Genomic DNA, 19,186 nt, shown 5'->3' with positions numbered 1-19,186 from the left:
AATTTTATTTTTTGTTTTGTTTTTTTTTAAGACCGGGTTTCATTATGTAGGCCTGTCTGTGCTGGACTCTCTTTGTCAACCAGGCCAACACTGAACTCACAGGGAACAGCCTGTGTTTGCCTTTCAGGTGCCTGGATTAAAGGATTGTGCAAGCTTGGCTGGCAAGACCTTAGACTTTTAAGGATTTGTTTAAGGGAGGGTTTCTTATATAACTAAATTTTTATAAGATTTTTGAGTGGGTGTACACAGGGACCTCTGTTTATTATTATCTGTATGTGTATATGTGTGCATTAAATCAGATATTGTTGCCATCCTCACAGACCTTCTGAGATCAGAGCTTTTATTCTTATGCTTAAGAAATTTTATTTTAATTTTGGAAAAACATCTCCCCAGGCAGTGAGTTCTGTGCTGAGCATCACTTGTACTGTGGTCCTGATCCTCTGAGGGCAAGGAATCATATGAAAGAAGAGAGAATTAGTATCACCTGGAGAAGACAGGAGCTCTACAAGGACCAAATATATCTGGGCACAGGGGTCTTTTATGAGACTGTATCTCCAATCAAGGACCATGTATGGTTATAACCTAGAACCCCTGCTCGGATGGAGCCCATGGTTGCTTAGTAGCCAAGTGTGTTCTCTAGTAATGGTAACTGTTTATGACATGAACTCAATGGCTGGCTCTTTGATCTTCCCCCCACCCCCACAGAGGAGCAGCCTTGCTAGACCACAAAGATTGCCATTGCAGCCAATCCTGAAGATACCTGATAAGCTAAGGTAAGATTTAAGGGGAGGAGGACCTCCCTTCTCAGTGGCCTTGGAAAGGGGCATGGAGGAAATGAGGGAGGGAGGGTGGGATTGGAAGGGAGTGAGGGAGTGGGCTAAAACTGGGATAAAAATTAATAAACTGTAACTAATATTAAAAAAAAATAAAATAAAAAGCAAAGAACAGACCTCAATGGAGAAATCTCAACAGGAGAATCTCAGATGGCTGAGAAACACTGTTCAGGTTCAGCATCCTTAGCCTTTAAGGAAATGCAAATGGAAACTACTTTGAGCTTTAATTTTACACGTCAGAATGGTGAAGTTTAACAGGACAAGTGACAGCTCACTCACACTGACAAAGGTGTTGGGGAAGGGGAACATGCCTCCATTGCTGGTTGGAGGGCAAACAAATACAGCCAACATTGTATTTTCTCACACAACTGAATTTTTGTCCCAGTAGGTTGTATGAGGATGCCTAAAAGCCCAGGGTGATGTTAGGAGAGAGCGTTGCTCTCTGAAAAACAACAACAGGGCCACACTCTGGAGGAAAGCTTATACAAAGTGCACAGAAGGTGTAGAGGTGTACCAGGTGCAGGCTGAAAGATTTCACCCCTTGTTCTAGTCTCTTTGGTGTGAGACAGTACTATACAGGCTCCCAAAAGAGAAACCTGGATATGAATGCAAAATAAAAACCCCTCCACCTAAAATCTGTACTGCTTGCAAGACGTAAAGCGGGCAAGATGGCCCCAAACTTGCTTCAGTGGTGAGCTAATGTTTTGTTTAACTTGCAGCCCAAGCCATGAGATGGAACTCACTCCACTGATGGCCAGGAATGTCACCAAGACATGAATTGTAAGGATTGGGTGTACATGTGTCTGCTCCAGGTCCTCTGCTGAGATGTCATGGCTTTTAGCTCTATATTTTTGTGAGACTCCTAACATTAAGAACAGGTGTAGCTTTGACTCTCTCACCTGCTCTTGAGACTCTTTTTCCCCTATTGGGTTCCTTGTCCATCCTCAGTGTGAGGTCTGTTGGCCTTGTCCTTTTTGTTTCTTGTTTGGTCTTGTTTGGCAGTCTTATCTTAGAGGCCTGCTCTTTTCTGAAAAGAATACAGAGGGAGGGAGTAGATCTGGGGAAGAAGGGAGGTATGCTGGATGTGGGAGAAGTAGAGGGAGGGAAAACAGTGGTCAGAATATATTGTATGAGGGAAGAATCTTTTTCAAGTAAAAAACATTAATTTTATTTTCCTACCTAAAAATGCAAATAAGGGAAGCAATCAAAGAAAAGTGAAATAGTGAAGATAAGTAAAACACAATCATGATGTACAGTTATAGAGCATCACTCAGGAGTTTAACAAGCTTATTCTTTAGTCTCATCTAGATCTGTGAAGTCAGAAGCTTGCTCTTACCAATGTGAAATATATATCATGCAGGTGAAAAAAATGGTAATTTTCTGATGTTATGTGGAATTACAGGGGTCCCTGCTCACTTAATTCCAAAAGGGTACTCTTTCTTCTCTTTAATAAAAACTAAAGTTTGGAGCTAGAGAGGTGGCTCAGCAGATAAGAACACTCTCTGTTCCTTCAGAGGTCGTGAGTTCAATTCACATAAACTACATGGTGGCTCACAATCATCTATACTGAAATATGTTGCCCTCTTCTGGCATGCAGGTGCAAATGCTGATAGAACATTAATTAAATATATAGTCTTTAAAAAAACAAAAAAGTAAATTTGAATAATATTCACAATAATAGAAATAAGTATGTAATGTTATACACTATTTATGCATTAACTATATAATACATTAAGTATATATAAACTGATATTTTAAAATGCTAAGTGTTTAAACATGTTTTCCCAATAAAAATAAAAGTGTCATCATCTAAGGTGGGTTAGCTGATCAAAACAAAACTAAGAAAAGTGTTATTTGTCTAGGACTATTACATTTTTATTCAACTGTAATTTGTCATTATTTCAATTCAAACAAACAAGTCAGTCTGTTTCTTAACTCATTTTCACTTCATGCAGCATGACTCATTGGCAGAACGCTCTTATACCATCAAAATAAACCAACTTTCTGCATTATTATAACATATTGTAAAAGCACATTTGCTTTTTATTTCTATAACAACTTTTGTTCTAAAAAGCCTGATATTTGATTTTCCTTCTCCACATACCAACTAAAAATATGTTACAAAAATTCTTTGAAAGTGATTGCTTCAGCTAGGTTGTGTTGTTTCTGCCCTTCATTTTCTATTGTGAACTATAAAGTAGAAAAGATCACTGAAGCTCTCCTACCCAATTGAAAAATGGGAAAGCAGCAAGACTGAAATCAGAGAGAGGTTTGTTGATTTGACACTGCTTATGCTGTGTTATATGCTGTTTCATGACCAATACAGCAATGACTGTGAGAGTCTTTTATAAGTGTCTAATCCTTTAACCATTTCTATTGTCTTCATTCATTTACCATACTGTCCTTCTGAGGCACCCTGCGTGACTTCAACAAATGAGAAATTAGGTTATTTTAAAAGTTATGCCACTACGAATATAAATGCACTAAGCATGAGAATTTAGATACTTCTTTAAAACTAACCTAAAGTACATGAAAATGTACTCAGAAGACGGTACAACTCTGTCATTTTATGAGAGCTCCGTGCAATGCAGGCAAACATAAACATGGATACAATGAGAATGTGTGAAGAACATGGTTTATTGGGCCGTTTTTGGTAATGAGGGGGTGTGGGTATAGGTAATATCTACAAATGTATCAGATTACATACACTAAATACTTGCAGTTTTACATAGACTGTAACAACACAACTTGATGTTACCTAATTTTAGTTCATATCGGTGGGAAATCCCAAATTCTGCTATCAAGAGTTTATTTTGCATGCTAATACACGATCCCACATCACATTCAAATTTATTGTTCAATTCTGGACCATGTTTTATTTTCACTTTTTGTCTTCTAAAATTATCCTGGGTGAAATAGCTTTTCTGACCATAACAATATATTTTGTGTCAGTAAAATCTATACTGAAGTCTTCTTTCTATGGCTGCGTAAATTATTTCATATCACTTGCAATTTTATATACTAACTATATTTTGCTAAACAAATGTATGTAGGATAATGTCATTTACCCTTTTATACTAGAATAAACACCACCAATGGAATAATGTATTTAAAAAACAAAGATGTTGGCTATTTTCTCTTTCAACATGAATTCAACAGAATCCAAAGAAAATTTTTATGAATTTCTAAGAGGAAAGCTGATTCCAAAGCTATGTCCCATGAAAAATGATACAGAATCCCGAATAGGATTATAAAGTAAGAGTAAACACATGGGCAGCTGTGACCTCTGAATGTATCTCAGAGCTACTACTATCAAGAATGTGTACAACAGATGTGACAAGATTAGGAGAAGAAGAGAAAGGCCAAAATAATAAGTCTAAAAATATATTCAAGTTTGCCTCAAAAGACCTAAGGAAACTCTGCCAGTTAAACTGTGTACTTTACCAAGGTTACCTTTGGTTATATGTGTATAGAAATTAAATAAAGACAGACTTTAAAACTCTTACAAAAGCAACACAAACTGACCCCTAAAGTATTATATTTCTGACCCACCAGTTACTGTAGATCACTCTTCCAAAAGGAGAGATCACATGCTCTATGCTCTGGAGCTGTCTGTAGAAAAAGTGATTCTACTGGCCCTCATGCCTTCTTGTGGTTTCAGGTAAACCCAGCCCCACTGAAAGCCACACCCAAACCAATGCTGTCAATGTTTTCAAGTTTGCTTACTCCAAAATGGATTGTGGCACAAGATATGGAATCTACCTTATCCACCTATCCAAGACCATACACACCCTAAAAAAATTCTGCATCTCAGAAATTCCTTTTGTGTCCTGAAATGAAATTTGCCTTAATCACATCACTGTGATTGAAAGTAGCAAAAAGATGAAAAGATTCCAAACAAAAAAATTGCTGAAGAATGCACATTGCCTCCTGTCTAGCAGCTTCAAAACAATTTATGAAATTTGACCGGCAGTCTCAGCACCACCATATTAGAATCTGAGAGCTTAGGAGACCTGTTCCTCCTAGTTTTGGGACAGTGGTCCACACACTCACCATCGAATGGTTTGTAGTCTCCCTCACAGTTCTCTTCAGCTGCATCAGAAAAGAATCCTGGAAAGAATCTACAAGTTACCTCCCACTGGTGCTGCTGAATGATAGGTCTGCCCAGAGTCCCTTGTTTCCTTTGACCACCCAGCTGGACTTCAGGACAGTAGCAGCTCCTCTACTGGAGGATCAGATCAAATGACTCAGACAGCTGAGGCTTTCCCAGCATGGCCCTTCTACCTTAGGGGCAGACAGAGCCCTACCCTAAGAAATCTGTATTTTATTACAACTTTCCAGTCTCCAAGACACAAGGAGACAGTTCCTCTTCCAAGTCACAGGGTCCTTTGTGTGCACGTTCCAACACACAATCAATGTTCAGTGCAGCTATCTCTACCTCATAGCTGAGAAATCCCAAAGCCAAACAAGTCAAAGTCAAACAGTAACAATTATAGCAAAAAGTGACCATTAATTTGAAAGTAAGGAGTGGTAAATGGGAAATGAATGAAAAAAAAATTTAAAAAAAAAGGTAAGGACATGGATGATTTTAGGTATGGTACTGTAGAATGTTTATTATATATAAAAGGGACAGAATAGCCAGAGACAGGGCTATCTGGGATAGTCCAGAGGGGACATGACTGTGAGCCTTGTGAGGAAATGGAGGAGAGGAGAGGGGAAAGCCAGACCAAGAGGCTAGGATATTAAATAATAGATGAAAAAGATCAGGTAAGCAAAATGCTTGTATTACATAAGGAAGACCATCCAGGGGAAGGGGAACTCAGCCCCTGTGCTAGAAGGCTGGACATGCCAACCATTACCCTACGACAAGTAAAAACAGAAGGATGCTGGGAGAACCAGCAGCTGGGCCAGCTTTGAATTTGTTAAATAGGTATCTCAGCCATTTGTCCCAGCATTTGAGACTTAAAAGTAGGGAAGAATGAAGCGATTGAAATGATTCAACTATAATCTCTAAAACTGTTTTAAAAATTTGAAACAGGTTTCATGCTCCAATAGTTTTCTGGGACTAGACATTCATAGCAGAGTACACCAAGAATTATGCATTCTTTTTCTCTAGGGGTGAGCCACTGTTAGAATAATAATTTAATTCATGTTAGGCTTGGCTACTCCAGTTTGTCCAGGTCTTCTGTGTTTGTTGAACCAGTGTAACTACAGAAATTTGGTTTCTAGAAATAAGTATAGGTCCTCTTCCAGAATCTTGATTGCCTTGGTCTGTGAACTCCAAGTATTGCCAGTTTGGACTTTTCCTAACCATCTAAAATTGAAAAACTGACACTTCTAACCAAGCAGGAAGGCTCTCACCATCCTTTTTCTCCATCCCTTTCTGTGCTATGATGACACCAGCTTCACAGTTGGTCAGTGAACTCAACTCATAGACAGTTCCCTCTTTATTTGTAACTGCCCACGCTACAAGAGCCAGGAATGATTGAGGAACCTCATTCACTGGGCTCTTTTCCATTTCACTGACCAGGTTAAAGTCCAGCCTGAAATGAGTTGCAAGACACTGGGCCACAGAAGCAGGATTAGGTGTTCAAAGCAAGTCTTAATTATACAGCATGAAGAAAGGCTGAGTTTTGGGAGACACTGCTCTAAAATGAAACTAATGAAAAATCCCTTTTGAAATAGGAATGAAATTCTTTTTTGAAAAAGTGTATTTAATTTTATTTTCTGTGCATTACTGTGAAGGTGTCAGATCCCTTGGAATTGGAATTAAAGACAGTTGTGATCTGCCACATGGGTGCTGGGAATTGAATCTGGGTCCTTTAGAAGAGGAGACAGTGCTCTTAACCACTGAGCCATCTCTCCAGTCCCAGGAATGAAATTCTTCATGACTGGGAAATGTTGGAGAAGAGAAACAAATAAGAGATTTGAGCAGTGATGCATAAAGAAAATAAAACTTAGTAAGTAATACCAACAACTGACTTTTTTAGAAAGATAAATATAATTGAAAAAATACATACATATCCTGACTTTGAACAAAAGCACACCCTTCTCTGGGTAGAGCTAATGGCATTAATCAGATACTGTTTGACCTTGATTCTACCTGCAGTGTTAGCTGCTGAGATTGGTAACCTGACATACAAAGCTACCGCCAATAGCTGAGTCTCAACTTCCTGGGCAGCCATAACCCTGTCTAGGAAGACTATGAATAAATTCATAGGATAGACCTACTTGGGAATTCAGTACTCACTGGCTTCCTCTAACCTACCCAAATTGAACACTCACCAACGTGGTTTCACTCACATGCGATAGTTAATACGTGGTAGAAATTTAAAAATCACCAACCGTGTGGGAATAATGTCTTTTTTCATAGGGTGACCCCTGCAGCTGATTGCCTTAAACTTTATTCTATGATCTAGCTATTGCCTATCCTGTTTCACCCAGCAATTGTACATAATGAATTGTTCTTCCTGTTCTGAACAGAAGGCAGAAACCATGCTCCACATGCAAATCCTTTCCCTGTAACTACAATGGACAGTATTACACTCCCAAATATGTTCCTGGCTTTTGAGAAGGAACTCTATTTTATTCTCAATACATGGATAACTTAGTGAAAGCTCACAAGGCCTAGGCCCCAGTCTGTTACTGGCTATGCCAAGAATGGTAATGGATTCCAGAAAGAACTATGCCATTCCCCTTATATGAAGGCTTCATGGAATGCCTTTATTATTCAGGTCAGCCATGAACACAAGTTTTGTTTTGTTATTCCTTTTCAAAGTGTTGTCAATCAGTATAGACTTGCCCCTGTGGAAAAACTATTCTTTTCTCAAAAAGAAAACTGGACCTTTAGGTAAATGAATTTTAATTTAGAAAATGGCTGTTCTGGCAAGAGATCATATCCAAAGACTTTCTAGGTCTATATGATCTGGTTTGAAAACAGACACACTTTAATCCCAGGAGAAGAGATAAGCAGATCTTTATGGTCAAGGCCAGCCAGGTATAGAGCAAGCTTCAGGTAAAGAAAAGCTTAGGTCTGGGCATGGTGGTACAAACCTTTAATCCTAGCCCTCAGGAAACAGAGGCATGCAGATGTTACATGGCTACATGCAGATGTAGCCATTTCTGCTCAGGCTGTTTGGCTGAGTCAGTGAGTTGAGAGGCAGTGTAGTCAAGTTTGCAGAATTCAGAAAGTTTTACTGGGAGACTTTTACAGACACAAGTTGAAGAGAGAAACTAGACACAGGTGAAGACATACAGAGCCAGAGAATGAGAAGCATCCAGAAGATTATAACATATTGCCAAAGTTAGTATGAGGCCAAGCGGAGCAATTCAGTCATAAACTAGGAAAAGCCAGACTGATTCAGTCACCTTGGAGGGGAGTCTGAGCCAGAACAGCTGAGTTGAACAGGCCAGCAGAAGTTCATAAAGAACTAGAAAGGGTGAGCTTATTCAGCACCAAGTCTCAGAGGATGAAAACATTCTAGACCTAGATTGGATTGTATGGAGGCTAGAAGCTTGCAGCACTAGGCCTAGGTTAGCAGATGAAGGCACTAGGCTCCTGGAGGACAATTACATCAGAGGAATAAAACTTACTTTAATACCTTTATGTCACCACAGGCTGTAATGTGGGTTGTGACTCTGTAAGACCCCCTTGAACAGCTTTGTAGAGGCTTGTTCTTTGATAAGAGGATCGGCCTGGTAGCTGGTTGTAAATCACAGTTGTCTCTCTCCTTTGCTAGGTTTGGAGCCAAATTTCTGGACAAGCCATTCAATGTGTGTATGGTAGCATGTTAATCTCTAACAGGCCTGGTTAGCATACTGTTTAACTGTGGGGTGATTTAGAGGCAATCCTTCCCTAGCTAAATTCTACTTAGTGTCACTTACTATTTCCCAAGGATTGGAAATCCTTTACATCATCAATTCTACTCTTCCTCATCACAGCTTAATATTGGAGTGCTACCCAACACACGAGATGCCGTTTACAACTCCCAGTAAACTACCCCAGAATGGATCTCACACCTAAAGATTAAATGCTAAGAGCAGAACATGTAGAAGACACGAGAGAAGCTGGAACACAGAAGAGAAACTGAAGTATTCCGAGTTTCGTGTCCCGCCATGAGGATGATTCTGCAAAAGAACCCCTGCTGCAAAGACTCTGCGCGGATGCGATCCCCTCAGTGAAGTGACTCAGATGCCACCACTGGTTGCAGCGAGAGCCCAGGACCACAAGGTTCCTCCCCAGTGGCCGCCGCTGACTAGCCAGTCCCGGAAGAGACCCCGCACACCAGCTCCCGCCGCTCAGCCGCCTTCTCCTCCCTGCACTCACCATGTTGCGACTTCGGAGCTTGCCTCAGTTTCCCTCGCAGCACCCAAGCAACGGCGGCAGCACTCAGAGCTCTTCACCCAGAACCATGTGAGCATGCTCAGCAGCAGGAGCAGAACGTGCAGCTAGGCACCCGGAAGAACACGCCCACTCTCTTGACTGGCGGGCCCTGGCAGGGCCCTGATTGGCTGGAGAGTCTTGAATGGCAGGAGCCCCTCCCTTAGGGTTAGGGTTAGGGTGTGTGGAAGGCACACAGCCCGTTAGTCCCTGACCCTGGTTTCCAGTCCAGGACCACGCCTTCTCCAGATCTGTGGAGATTCGCATTTCAGCAGCACTAATGCCTGTCTTCTGATAGCCTATGCCTGTCTGCACACCCAGCCTTGGGACTGCCCAGCCCTCCCACCCTGGCCGCTCAGCCACTTGCTGAACCCCCCTGTGGGAAGGGACCCTAGGCTCCCCAACTCAATATCTCAGGGCATGTCTGAGCTCCCCCACAGCACTCAGGAAGCAGTTCTGCTTCTTCCTCCTGGTGGATCAGGCTTCCATAGACCATTACTCAACTGCAGCGGAGTTGTTTAAATGCTTTAGTAGTAATATATATATATATTATATAAAACTAAGGAATCATATACTCCAAGAAGCCCATTCCTGTGAGATGATTAACATGTATAGAGAACATATTTAGTACAATCAAACAATGCTGACAAAAACATTGCAGGATTCTTAAGTTATGCTAAGTCATATTCATCTCTGGTGGAATGTCGAGTTTATAGTGATTTACAAGTACTACAAAGGAGTTTATTAGATTTTATAAATGACTCTCACAGGAGTTATATAGTCTTCTCAGAGAACAATATACATTGTGTTTTGTAATAAATGCAAAATGTGCTCTTGGCAAAAAGTATAAAAGCTGCTAACAGAATTTTGATTGTGACTGTGAATTCCTTATACATTTCATTTCTAAATATTATGAATTTTTAAATTTTTATTTTTTATAATAATCAAAGTTTATTCACTCTGTATCTCAGCTATAGCCTCCTTCCTCAGTCTCTCCCAATCTCACCCTGGCCTCCTCATTTCCATCCATGTTCCACTCCGACTTTTCTAAAAATGATTCTCCAACCAAGACCATACATGGAGATAACCTAGAACTCCTGCTCAGATGTAGCTCATGGCAGCTCAGTATTCATGTTGGAACACTAGTAAGGGGAGTTTATAATATTTATTTTTAATATATTTTATATAAATATATTAGTATATTTATATAGATATACATTATATGTTATATATTATATGTATTTATATAACATATGTATTTATATATAATTATATATTTTATGTATTTATGGATTGGTATTTAAATAAATACATTAATATATTTATAATGATATATTCAATATATATTTTATATTATATAATATGTATATTTATATATGATTTTATACATTATATTTCATATATTTATGGATTGTTTTATATAAATATGTTGGTTTTTATAAATATATTTTTGTAAATATATATTTTATATATTATAAAATATATATTACATATAAAATATATTTTATAAATATTTTTATAAATATATATTTTTATAAATATATTTATATAGATATATTTTATGTATTTATGGATTGGTTTGTTCTCACAGTACCCTAATAGTGCAGGACACCAGACTTATGTTACTAAAAAAACAAGCCTTTAATCGTCAGATGAGAGTGCATATAGAGTTGACACAGCCTTACACTGGTGTTTGAACATCTTGAAAAAGTGGCAAAATCATAACTCTGTTCTTTATACATTCCAAAGAACCACTGGATAATGTAATCCATGGTTATGGTTTCTCGTTACTGGAGGGAAGACCCTCATTCTAATGAGCTCATCATCGAAGGGCAGAGACATGATTCATTGAGGTGCGGGTAGCAGGGAGGGAAAACAAGGGAAGAGAAATAATGGGACCTTTTGATGCCACATCAGATCAGAATTGAAACCCAAGCCAGGGATGAATCCAAGGCTTCTTGTCTCATGGCCGAATCATTTCTCTGGCCTCTGATGCAACTGTTTTGTAGTAAATCCTATCTACAAAGAGGTTCAGTTGCTGCCCTTTCCAGCCTGTCCTTATATGATTCAACTGTGAAATTGTTGTGGAAGAAATAGAAGGGAAATAGTACTCACTGGGACCTCATCAGTTATTCCTCTCATTAGGAGGCACTGGAGAACAGAGAGAAAAGTGGGTGTGGGTGTAAAGGTTGAGTTAAGGCCACGACAAAATAGAAGCTGGGTTTATTTCCTAAATTTTATATAGTAAAATACATACAATTTCAACTTCTCATAGCAGCTGTTTGTGTTTGTCTGTTTCGATTTGTTTTGGATGGTTGGATTTTGATTGTTTGCTTGCTTTTGTTTTTCTAGGCTGTGCAGAACTCAGTAGATTAGGCTGGCCTTGAACTCACAGGCCAGGCTACAGTCAGATCTTCCAGAATAAAGGAAAAAGAGGCTCTATGTCAATAGTCTTTCACTACAGTGGCAGTTTCCCAAACTTGGATTATGGGAAAGAAATATGATTTCCATTGTCATATTCTAATGTTCTCTGTGTTCGTTTGTGTCAGTCATTCTTCAAATACAAGAATAGGAAACCAAGGGACTTAAACAGAACTTGAGAAAGACCCATGAAGGAGCCACAGCATCTCAGCCCATGTGGAGGTTAGGCAGTGGTTTCAAATTTTTCTCAAGAAATTGGCACAGTGAATTCAGGTGGCACTAACCACTCTGGTGACTGCAGGGAATTTGAAACTCCTCTCATCCAGGAAGGGTATGGATGAATTCCTCTGCGAAGGTACCTAGGTGTGTCTGAGCTTGGAGAGCAACCCTGAAGAGGAAGAGGGGGTCTTCCTCCCCTCACACTGAGTGTGTCTCATCATCTACCTGTGCAGGCCTGATCCGGGTGCATTTGTCATTTACATAACCATGAGGGTGTGCATTTGCAGCCTGTGGTCTCCTTAAATGTCATAATCACTATGACACTATTCTATCTTATTCTATTCTGATTATTGTAATCCTAGAGAAACTTCTTTTTCTCAGGGTTCCCGACCCGAATGTGAAGTTGTCATATGCAGCAGATATGGAGGAGGGGATGCAGTGGAGTGGTTAGGGTGTGTCTATGTGTGCTCAGAACAATATTTCTTTCTCTGAGAAGAAACAGAAAATTCAGAAAATCTCACCGCTGGCTGGGGAAAGCAGTGGAAGTTGATTGCTTTGTTTTTAATGGCTGAGTATATTCGTTTGTGTAAATGTGCCATGGTTTCTTTACCAATTCTTCAGTTGTGGGACATCTAGGTGGTTTCCAGATTCTGGCTACTACAAATAAAACTGCTATGAATCTCGTAGTTGATTAGGTGTCCTTTTGTAGAGCCTATTTTGGGTATATATCCAGTAGTAGTATAGCTAGGTCTTCCCAATTTTCTGAGAAAGTGCAAGATCATTTTCCAAAGTGCTTGTAAAAGTTTACACTCACACCAGTAAGGAAAGCGTGTTCCCCTTTGTCCTCATCCTCACCAGGGTGTGCTACAACTTGAGATTTTTGATCTTAATCATTCAGACTGGTATGAGATGGAATCTCAGAGTCATTTTGATCTGCATTTCTCTGATGATGAGGGAAGGTGAGCATTTCTTTAAGTGCTTCTAAGCCATTCAAGATTTCACTGTTGAATATTCTTTGTTTAGTTCTGTGCTAATTATTTAATTGGGTCATTTTTTTATTGTAGTTTGATTTCTTGAGTCCATTGTATAGCTTGGATATTAGCACTGTTGAAAATAGGATTGATGTGTTCTTTTCCTAATGTGTAGACTGACATTTAGTTCAATTGATAGTGTTTACTCCTTATAGATCTGTTGGTGTTCTGTTCGTGAAGGTGTCTCATGTACCAATTAGTTCAAGGCTCTTTCCAGCTTTCTCTTCTAACAGATTGAGTGTGTCTGCAGTTATATTGAGGTCTCTGACTCACTTGGATTTGTGATTTTTTTTCAGGGAGAAAAATATGGATCTATTTGCATTTGTCTACATGCAGAGATACAGTTAGTCCAGCATGGTTTGTTGAAGATGCTGTCTTTTTTCCATTGTACAGTTCTAGCATCCTTATCAAAAATCAATTGACCAAAGGTATGTGGGTTTATTTCTGGGTCTTTGATTCAAATCTATTAATCAACCAACCAATCTATCTCTATGCCAGTACCATGCAGTTTTTATTACTATTGCTGGGTGTTGTAGCTTGAAGTCATGGATGGAGATAAGTCCAGAAGTTCTTTTCTTGTATAGGATTGTTTAAGCTGTTCTGGGTTTTTTTATTCTTCCGTATGAAGTTTAGAATTGTTCTTTCAAGGTTTGAAAAGAACTGTGTTGGTATTTTGATGTGATTGCATTGAATCTGTAGATTGCCTTTCTTTAGATGGCCATTTTCACTATGTTAATCCTATGGATCCAGAAAATTGGGAGATTTTTCCATTTTCTAAAGTCTTCATTGTCTTTCTTTAGACCATTGAAGTTCTATTCATGCAGGTCTTTCACTTATTTGGTTAGAGTCATACAAAGATACATTATAGCATTTGTGGATATTATGAATGGTGTAGTTTCCTTAATTTCTTTCTCAGCACATATGTCCCTTATGTACAGGAGAGCTACAGATTTTTTAAAAAATTAATCTCGTATCCAGCTACTTTGCTGAAGCTGTTTATCAGCTGTAGGAGTTCTCTGGTGGAATGTTTGGGGTTGCTTACATACACTACAACCTCATCTGCAAATAGCAATATTTTGACTTCTTCCTTCCTGATTTGTATGCCCTTGATCTCCCTTAGTTGTCTTATTGCTCTATCTAGAACTTAAAGTACTACATTAAGGGGGAACAGAGAAAGTGGGCATCCTTCTGTCCCTGATTTTAGTGGAATTGCTTTTAATTTTTCTACATTTATTTATTTTCTACAATATTTCTACATTTATTTATTTATTTATTTTGATGCTGGCAATCAGCTTGCTGTATATAGGCTTTATTATGTGTAAATATAGACCTTGTATCTTTGATCTCTCTAAGACTTTCATCATGATGGGATGTTGGATTTGGTCAAACATATTTTCTCCATCTAATGAGATGACCATATGATTTTTTCTTTAATTTTTTTTAATATGGTGGATTACATTGATGATGTTTTGTATGTTGAACCATCCCTGCATCCCCGTGATGATGTATATGATGTGTTCTTGGATTCAGTTTGTATTTTACTGAGTATTTTGCATGGAAGTTCATGCATAAAATTGGTCTGGAATTATCTTTCTAGGTTGGGTCTTTGTGTGGTTTAGGTGTCATAGAATGAATTTGACAATTCCTTCTGTTTCCTTCTGTTTCTATTTTGCGAAACAATTTGAAGAGTATCTGTATTAGTTCTATTTTGAATGTCTGACAGAATTCTGCACTAAAACCATCTGGATCTGGACATTTTTTTGGTTGGGAGATTTTTTATGATTCCTTCTACTTTCTTGATGGTTATTGGACTGTTTAAACTCTTTCCTGATCTTGATTTATCTTCAGTAGGTCAAATCTATCCAGAAAACCATTTGTTTACTTTAGATTTTTTTGAATTTTGTGAAATTCGGGCTTTTGAAGTAAATCCTAATGGTTATTTTTTTATTTCCTCATTGTTTGTAGTTCTGTCCCCTTCTTTGTTTCTGATGTTGTTTATCTGGATACTCTCCCTCTGACTTTCAGTTAGTTGGCTAAGGGTTTATTTTGATGATATTTTCAAAGAACCTGCTTTTGGTTTTATTGATTCTTTGTATCAGTCTCTTTGTTTCTAATGTATTGATTCCAGCCCCAAGTTTGAATATTTCCTGTCAACTGCTCCATGTTGGTGTGTTTGCTTCCTTCTGTCAGAGAGCTTTCAAGTGTGCTGCCAAATTACTAGTATGGGATATCTCCAATTTCTTTATGAAGGCACTTCATTTATCAAAATGCTGTCAGCTTTTCTCTTACTACAGCTTTCATTGTGTCTCATAAGTTTGGGTATGTTTTGCCCTCATTTTCATTGAAAATTAAATGTCTTTTATTTCTTCCTTTGTTTCTTCTATGATCAAGTGGTATTTCTCATATTGAAGTCTAACTTTAATCCATGGATGTCTGATAAGATTCACGGAGTTATTTCAATCCTCTTATATCTTCTGAGGCTTGCTTTGTGACGGATTATATGGTCAGATTTGGAGAAGCTTTCATGAGCCACTGAGAAACGTTCTGTAAATATCTGTTAGGCCCATTTGATTCAAGATGTCTGTTAGTTTCTTTATTTCACCATTTTCTTTCTGTCTTGATCTGTCTTTTGGAGAAAGTCAGTGCTGCAGTCTCCGAATATTAATGTGTGAGATTCCATGTGTGATTTAAGATTTAGTAATATTTCTTTTATGAATGATGCTACCCTTAGATTTGCATCACAGATGTTCATTATTGAATGGTAATGGTGGGTTCTTCCTTCAGTGAGTATAAAGTGTTCTTCCCCTTCTCTTTTGATTAATTTTGATTGAAAACTTATTTTTTGAGACATGAAAATAGATACTTCATCTTGTTTTTTTGGGGGGGTCAATTTGCTTTCAAAACCTTTTCTAGCCCTATACTCTGAGGTAAGGGCTATCTTTATTCATCATTTATTTTAGTGTAATCACCCTCACCTAAGAACAGTCTCTCTCTAGTATCCCTAATGACCTATCAAGGCACACACTCAGAAGAATTTTCTACAAGCTAATATACAGCCAACACCCTTTCCTAACATCCAGAGAGAGAAACAGAAGTGAAGAAAGTAAACATTATAAACCTAAAATAGACAAGTCCAGATAGCAACAGCTAGAATCACAATCATCCCAAATACAGATAACTAGACACCAGAGTGAAATCAAAACCATTAACACCCAAGACACCAAATCACCACAACCCTACTAGACGGGACCCTGAGAAATTCAATATAGCCACAGAAGAAGACAATGATTTTAAAACATAGATAAATCGAGTATATAATAGAGGATATGAATACAACCTCATTGATGTCTGTGAAAACAAACAAAAAGTGAAATAAAACACTGAAGATAGTTGAAGACATTTTATTACAAAAGGAATTGATAAAATTAAAAATTGAGATGTATCTAGAAATAAAAAGCTGAAGAAGTCTAACAAAATCCCAAGTGATAAGCCTCACCAACACAGTCCAAACATGAAAAAGACATTCTCATGACTAGAGAAAATGCTATTCCTGAACTTCTCATCCATCAGATTCTCTTGATTTTCTGCTGAGCTCTTTAATCTATTTTGGTGAGTTTTGTGCAGAGTGATACATAGGGATCTTTTGAATTATTTTATGTGCATACTTCTAGTTTGATCACAACAATGTGCTGAAGATGCTTTCTTTTTTCCAGTGTTTATTTCAAGATTTCTTATTTTAAAAATATCAAATGTCCATATGTATTTGCATTTCTTCCTGGGTCTTCGATCTCATCATAGACCAAAGTGTTTGTTACTCTGCCAGTAACATCCTGTTACTTACTATTATAGTTTTCACTTCAATTTAATCTTTGGATGGGTGATCCCTCTAGAAGTACATATGTAAGATTGGTTTAGCTTTCATGGTTTGTTTGTGCTTCTATTTAAAGCTGGAAATTGTCCTTTCAACATCTGGTTACAATTCTCTGAAATTTTGATGAAGATTGCACTGAATGTTGATGTTGATTTTTTTAGGATGTACAGTTTTACTCTATTAATATTACTTATCAATGAGGAGGGGAGATCTTCCTAGCCCTTGCCCAGGCATAAAGATAAACAATCTTTAAAAGTACAGCAGAAAACTAAAAAATTTTCTGCATAACAAGGGACCGCCATCATTCTGAAATTGTAGCAATGTAAACAAAGCTAAAATACTTTCACCAACTACACACCCAAATGAAGGCTAATATTCAAATGCATAAATAAGTCAAAAGAAAAAAATAAATATAAATAAAATATATGATACAAATAAAACACACATACAATTCTAAATAAAGATTTTTTTTATTAATTAGAGTTTATTCACTTTGTATCCCAGCTGTAGCCCCCTCCTCACATGCTGTCTCACTCTTCTTCTCCTATCTCCTCCCCAAGTCCAATGATAAAGTCCAATGATAATCTCCTCCTCCCCTTCCATCTGACACTAGTCTATCAGGTCTCATGAGGACTTGCTTCTTTGCCTTTCTCTGTGGACTGGTAAAGCTGCTATCCTCTCAGGTGGAGGTGATCAAAGAACCAGTCCATGAGTCCATGTCATGTCACTATTTGCAGATGATAAGATAGTATACATGAGTGACCCCAAAAATTCTACCAGGGAACTTCTAGAGCTAATATATCAATTCAGACAAGTGGCTGGATACAAAATCAACTCAAAAAAATTAGTAGCACTCCTGTATACAAAAGACAAAAAGGCTGAGAAAGACAGTAGGGAAATAACACCCTTCACAATAGCCACAAAGTTCCTACCTTGGTGTAACTCTAACCAATCAAGTCCAAGACTTGTATGAAAAAAACTTTCAGTCTCTGAAGAAAGAAATGGAAGAAGATATCAGATGAGAATTCTTAAAGAAATAATTCAAATAGCTGAGAAACACTTAAAGATATGAGCAAGGTCCATAGTCATCAGGGAATTGGAAACCAAAAGTGCTTTGAGATATGGTCTAAAGAGAGTCACAATGGCTAAGAATATTCAGACATGGCTAGTAGGAGTACAAACATATTCTGCCACTAAGGACATCTTTGTGGCTTTTCTGCAGCAAGATGGGGATTGTTCTGCCTCACAAACCAGCTATACCATCTTGGGCATATATCTAAAGAATGTTTCATCCTTCTATGGAGACATCACGCAAACATGTTTATGACTTCTCTAATCAACACTTCCAGAAATTTGATATAACATAGATGTCCATCAACAGAAGATTAGATAAAGAAAATGTGGACATTTACACAACAAAATATTACTCAGTCATTTTACAAAGTAAATCATGAAATTTCAAAGTAAATGCATATCTTCAGGTAACCTAGGAAAAAATCAGTCTGAGTATAGTAATACAAGTTCAAAAATACAAATATGGCATGTCTTTTCTTACATGTTAATATTACTTGTAAAGTGAAAGATAAGTTACTTACAGTATAATAAAACCATGTGTGATACACACAAAATAAGAGACTCGTATTCGAGAATAAGTAAATAGATCTCCCTAGAATAGGGAAATAAAATAGTTATCTATAGATATCAGATATCTATAGATGGGCTCATACATGAGAATCAGTTGGAAGTGGGAAGGGAAGAGGACATTAAGGAATGTAATATGAAGAGAAATAGCTAAAATTAAATGTCATTTTAATGTTACTATAGTAACCTAATACAGTAGAAGCTTCCTAAAATATATACATCTCTGAAGGTGATCCAAATGAAATAATATTAGAGAGTCCCAACAGGATGTCACTTGACATCAAATGAAGAATGGGTTATATCTACTTGAGGTGGTGGCCAAAGGAATCTTATTGGAATGTCCAAACAGTGCATACTTTTATCAAGATTATAATTTGCTTTCCATAAATTCACTGCAAGTCTCTATCGCTGAATACAGCACTTACACAACTCACTGAACATAAAGAAATTAAGCTTGTGCCTACATAGAAATTTCACTATATAGGTGTATCTATCTATAGATAGATAGATAGATAGATAGATAGATAGATAGATAGATAGATAGATAGATTTGTGTGTGTGTGATCTGTATATATTTTTAAAATTCCAGTAACCAAAATTTTGTAAGATTATACACAGGAGACATCAATTAATTATTTTGTTTGTTTATATATAAGAATTAACATTTCATCCTATTTTTCACTTTCCTACCTTCAAAGCCTTTGGGTGGATGACACCTAAATGAACATCTGTACAAAGTCCCAATTTATTTCTAATATCAGAGATCAGACTTCTACTCTTGCCTGATGCG

Source organism: Meriones unguiculatus (genome assembly GCF_030254825.1).
Source record: "Meriones unguiculatus strain TT.TT164.6M chromosome 13 unlocalized genomic scaffold, Bangor_MerUng_6.1 Chr13_unordered_Scaffold_39, whole genome shotgun sequence".
NCBI lineage: Eukaryota > Metazoa > Chordata > Mammalia > Rodentia > Muridae > Meriones > Meriones unguiculatus.
This window is presented reverse-complemented; position numbering follows the sequence as displayed.